The sequence below is a fragment of the Pristiophorus japonicus genome, chromosome 19 (genome assembly GCF_044704955.1).
Source record: "Pristiophorus japonicus isolate sPriJap1 chromosome 19, sPriJap1.hap1, whole genome shotgun sequence".
NCBI lineage: Eukaryota > Metazoa > Chordata > Chondrichthyes > Pristiophoridae > Pristiophorus > Pristiophorus japonicus.
The window spans coordinates 63,223,679-63,229,771 of NC_091995.1; positions in this window are offsets into that span (position 1 = coordinate 63,223,679).

A 6,093-nucleotide genomic window follows, 5' to 3' on the forward strand; every position below is an offset into this window, starting at 1 on the left:
CGATCTGGATACGCACCGGTACAGGCAACCCCAATGTAACTTAGAACACAACAGCTTAACAATTCAGTCATCGCAGCTGAATTCGCACTCCTTTTAAAAATATACCAGATGATCCTGGTTGATGAGAAAATCCTTCTTAAAGGGACAGATTATGAACCGAACTATCAACCATCCTGTTTAAACAGACAAAAAATGTCCGACACATCCCTTTTACACAGGTGCAGAATGATCCTTGACTGACAGCAGTACCGTTTTTCCTTTTGAAAAGACGAAAGTGAGATTTCCATCATCCCTGAAGGCAATTGTGCAGTGCGCGAGTGAACGTGGGGCTCAGGACCACGCGGGGCTGGGACAGTTATTGAAGCCCCAGGTGATAGACAGGCAGGAAGGAGGGAGGGAAGTAAAACCAACCTAGAAAAATGTCAATTAAAAATATAGATATATTTAAAGGTTTATAAAATAAATAAATGTAAACTATATTTAAAAAATTGAATTTGCTTTGTTTTAAATAAATAAGAAATACATTAATAATCTACATATTTTTGATTGAACTTAGTCTGTGTGTCTGGATGGATAGCATTGGAAATCAGCGGGAGCCCGCAGTACATACCCACACACACAGTAAGCCCATCTTGGAAGAGAAGCCACGGGGGAAGATGTGAGGTGCAATGGCGATCTTTTAAAGGGGCGTGTGTCTTTCTGCTATTTTTCAGATGTGCAATGGCAGGATCCGACAGCAGCTGCTTGTGCTCTGAAAGAGGTTAAAAGCAATCGAGGCTAGTGCCGACAGAAAAGAAAAACTAGGGATATATACATTGTATATATATATATATATATACATGTGTGTAGAAACAAAGTCAGTCAGTCAGTCATGTCTTCTCTTGTCTTGGCTTGATTTGATTGGAATTTGAAAATAAATGGGTCGGAGTTAATCATGTCACACAGCCCACACGCAAGCCCTGGCTGAAATCGGTATGTTTCAAATATGTGCATTTTGCTTTCTTTAAGATATGGAATAGCAAAATGCGACAGCAGATTCTTCTACTGTCAGACAGTTCTTGAACGAGTGTCCAATCAAATCAGTATGGCTTCAAGTTGCTCGTAATGCCTTTTTTCTCATATGACATGAAATGCACAGTAAAATCGCACAGCACGTTTGTACACGCTCTCTCTCTCTCTCTCTCACCCATCATCATAGAGACATAGAAACTTAGACAATAGTTGCAGGAGTAGGCCATTCGGCCCTCATAGCCTGCACGACCATTCAATATGATTGTTTTGTATGAATGAAGAATCTGACTGGATACTGTATGCTCAATGTAAAGTGTGACCTTAGTCTTTTATTGCAGGTCTCTATAGTGCCTCTCCAGCCTGTGAGGCCTCCTTAAGTACCTGTGCTCCCAAGGGATTGTGGATTAACTTGGGACTCTAGGGGATGAGCCCCCTGGTGGCTGTATAAGGTATATACAAGTTTACATATAAAACAAAACTCCCCCCAAAGTCACCAGTGTAACTATTTACAAGGTGAGTCGATTTGGGCCCCTTCTTTCCCTGGTTGTTCGTCCCGGTGCAAATGCTGGTATTGGTGAATCGTCTACTTGGCCCTCGCTGGGCTGCTGTGCAGCTGCCCTTGCTGGGCTGCCTGGTGTGATGAATCCTGCTGGGTTTCTGCGGATGATGGGTTCTGCTTTGTGGCCAACTGCGGTGTCAGTTGCCACTGCTGTGTATGTTGGGGGGTCAAAGAAGGTATTGTCCAAAGTAGGTTGGTCAGGATAATCCGTCAATCTGAGTTTGATTTGGTCCAAGTGTTTCCGGTGAATGAGTCCATTTTAAAGTTTGACCCGAACCACCCTGCTTCCCTCTTTGGCTACGACAGTGCCAGGAAGCCACTTGGGACCTTGTCCATAATTTAATACAAATATAGGATCATTGATATCAATCTCGCGTTATACATTTGCGCTATCATGGTATGCACTTTGTTGAAGCTGCCTGCTCTCTACCTGTTCATGTAGATCAGGGTGAACTAACGAGATCCTTGTCTGAAGTGCCTTTTTCATGAGCAGTTCAGCAGGTATAATCCCAGTAAGCAAATGGAGTCTCGTGCGGTAGCTAAGCAGAACTCGGGATAAGACCTGCTTGATAGTTTGCACTGCGCTCTCTGCCTGATCATTGGATGCTGGTTTGAACGTGGCAGATGTAACATATTTGATCCCGTTACAGGTCATGAATTCTTTGAACTTGGCACTAGTAAAACATGCCCCGTTGTCGCTCTCAAGGATATCAGGTATTCCATGCATGGCAAACATGGCCCACGGGCTTTTAGTGGTGGCAGCGGACGTGCTTGCCGACATTATCTCACATTGAATCCATTTGGAGCACGCATCTACAACCACAAGGAACATTTCACCCAACAACGGGCCTGCGTAGTCGACATGGACCTTTGACCACGGTTTGGAGGGCCAAGACCCTAAACTTAGCGGCGCTTCCCTGGGTGCATTACTTAACTGCGAGCATGTGTTACAATTGTGCACGCAAAACTCTAAGTCCAGATAGATACCGGACCACCACACGTGGGATTTGGCTATCACTTTCATTATTCCGATGCCTGGGTGGGTACTGTGGAGGTCAGTGATGAAGGTGTCTCTACCCTTTTTGGGGACCACTACCCGATTGCCCCACAGACGGCAGTCTGCCTGTAAAGACATTTCATCTTTGTGCCGCTGGTACAGCCTTATCTCTTCCTGCGTTTCCACTGGAACACTGGACTAGCTCCCGTGAAGCACAATTTTTTTTTACTAGGGACAGTGAGGAGTTCTGGTTCGTCCAGTTTCTAATCTGTCGGGCTGTGACAGGTAATTGCTCACTCTCAAATGCTCCCATAACCATGACTAAATCTGAGTGCTGGTGAACAATGGAAGCCTATTGAGAGCATCGGCACTGTTTTCTGTGCCTGGCCTGTGGTGGATGTCATAGTCGTATCCCACCTCTGGATGTGGGCTGATGTATTAATATTTATCCCCTTACTCTCGGAAAACAGTGATATTAGTGGCTTATGGTCAGTTTCCAATTCAAATTTTAACGCAAACAGATATTGATGCATTTTCTTTACCCCATAAACTCACGCTAATGCTTCTTTTTCAATCATGCTGTAGGCTCTCTCAGCCTTCGTCAGACTTCTGGATGCAGAAGCAACCGGTTGCAATTTCCCAAAATCATTAGCTTCTTGCAATACGCACCCGACACCATAAGACGACGCATCATATGCCAGTACCAGATGCTTACATGATCCTCCAGCAGAAGCAATTTGTTTGAGCATAACAATTTTCTACATTTTACAAAGGCAATTTTCTTGGCTTTTGCCCAAAATCCATTCGTCTTCTTTATGCAGTAAGGCGTGCAGTGGTTCTAACAGTGTGCTGGGACCCGGCAAGAAGTTACCACAGTAGTTCAGGAGTCCTACAAACTACCGCAGCTCCATCACGTTCTGTGGCCTCGGTGCATTCTCGATTGCCTCCGTCTTCGAATCGGTGCATCTGCTGCCACCTGCCGCGGTTCTCCTCTCCAGCAACTCCACCTCAGGCATCAGGAAAACGTACTTCGTGCGTTTTACCTGAGCGCTACGCAGATGAGTCGACTAAGAACCTCCTCCAGGTTCTACAGATGCTCGACTGTGTCCCGACCTGTAACAAACAAGTCATCCTGGAAGACCATCATGCGCGGGACCGACTTCAGTAAGCTTTCCATGTTTCTCTGGAATATCGCCACCACTGATCGATTTCCAAATGGGCATCTGTTATAAATGAAGAAACCTTTGTGCGTGTTGATGCAGTTGAGGTGCTTCGATGATTCCCCCAGCTCCTGCGTTAAGTAGGCGAGGTCAAGTCCAACTTCGTGAACGTCTTTCCTCCCACCAGCGTAGCAAAAAGATCGTCGGTCTTTGTTAGTGGGTATTGATCCTGCAGGGAGAAACGATTGATAGATACTTTGTAATCAACACAGATTCTGACGGTGCCGTCTCTCTTGAGGACTGGAATGATTGGACTGGCCCACTTATTGAATTTGATGGGTGAAATGATGCCCTCTCTTTGCCGCTGGTTTAGCTCTATCTCTACCCTTTCTCTCATCATGCTGCTCTCACGTTGTGATGGTTGGGTCGCGCCACGCAATTAGTTGGTTCTGCACTTTTACTCCTTGGAACTTCCCGATGCCTGGTTCGAACAGTGAAGGGAACTTGTTTAAGACCTGGGCACATGAAGTGTCGTCAACAGACGAGAGGGCTCCCAGTTCCAGCGTATCATTCCCAGACAGCTCCTGCTGAGCATTGTGGGACCATCGACCGGCACCACCCAGAGCTTGTGCACCACTCCGTCATAAGAGAGCTCTACAGTAGCACTGCCGATTATGGGAATCATTTCCTTTGTGTAAGTTCTCATTTCCGTGCAAATTGGATTCAAGACTGGCCTTGAGTCCTTGCTGCACCACAATTTTTCGGAAGTCTTTTTGCTCATAATAGACTGGCTCACATCCGTATCTAGCTCCATTGACACCATGAGACCATTTAGTTCAACCTTCAGCATTATCGGGAGAAACTTTGTGGAAAATGTATGCACCCCATATACCTCTGCCTCCTTAGCTGAGGCTCTGGTTCATCGTGATCTGCCATGGTTCTGTCCTCCTCTGCAACATGGTTGTTTTCAGGATTAACGGGATTTGCAGCTCGCCTGCACATACGTTGGAGGTGTCCCATTGTTCCACAACACTTGCAAATGTATCCTTTGAAGTGGAATGAACGGAAACAATGGTCACCCCCGCAGCGCCAACAAGGTATTAATGGCCTTGCATTCATCACCCTTTATGGTGGACTCTGAGACATCTGCGGTTGTGTAGCTGCAGGCATGTGGGGCCTGCCGTGTAAGTTGCGATTTCAAAACAACATCACTTTGTTCACAGTATTTGTAGCAGCATTCGTGTGCTGTGAGATTTGATTAGTATTGTCACTTGTTGCAATGAATGCCTGGTCTATCGCTATGGCCTTACTCAAGGTTGGGGTCTCGACAGTCAAAATTTTGTGAAGTATCATTTCATGGCCAATGTCAAGTAAGAAAAAGTCTCTGAGCATGTGCTCCAAATGTCGTTCAAATGCGCAATGTGCTGCAAGGCATCTTAGCTCGGCGACATAATTCGCCACTTCCTGGCCTTCAGATCTTTTGTAGGTGTAGAACCGGTTCCTCGCCATCAGAACACTTTCCTTTGGATTCAGATGCTCCCAGACCAGTGTACACAAATCACTGTATGATTTCTATGTGGGTTTGGCTGGAGCAAGCAGATTTTTCATGAGGCCATACGTTGGTGCCCCACATACAGTGAGGAATATTGCGCTTCGTTTGGCAGCATTCCCTTCTCCTTCCAGCTCGTTGGCCACAAGTATTGGTCGAGTCGCTCCACGAAGTTTTCCCAATCATCCCTCGTGAGAATTTCTCAATGATGCCCACTGTTCTCTGCAGCGTTGGGTTCGTCGTCTGCATCTCGTCGCCAGTTGTTATGTATGAATGAAGAGTCTGACTGGATACTGTGAGCTCAAAGTAAAGTGTGACCTTAGTCTTTTATTACAGGTCTCCAGTGTGCCTCTCCAGCCTGTGTGGCCTCCTTAAGTACCTGTGCTCCCAAGGGATTGTGAAATCACTTGGGGCTCCGGGGATGATACCTCTGCTGGCTGTACAAGGTATGTAGAAGTTTACATATGTAACAATGATCATGGCTGATCATGCAACTTTAGTATCCCATTCCTGCTTTCTCTCCATACCCCTTGATCCCTTTCGCCATAAGGGCCACATCTAACTCCCTTCTGAATATATCTAACGAACTGGACTCAACAATTTTCTGTGGTAGAGAATTCCACAGGTTCACAATTCTCTGAGTGAAGAGGTTCCTCCTGATCTCGATCCTATATGGCTTACCCCTTATCTTTAGACTGTGACCTCTGGTTCTGGACTTCCCCAACATCGGGAACATTCGTCCTGTATCTAACCTGTCCAATCCCATCAGAATTTCATATGTTTCTATGAGATCCCCTCTCATTCTTCTAAATTCTAC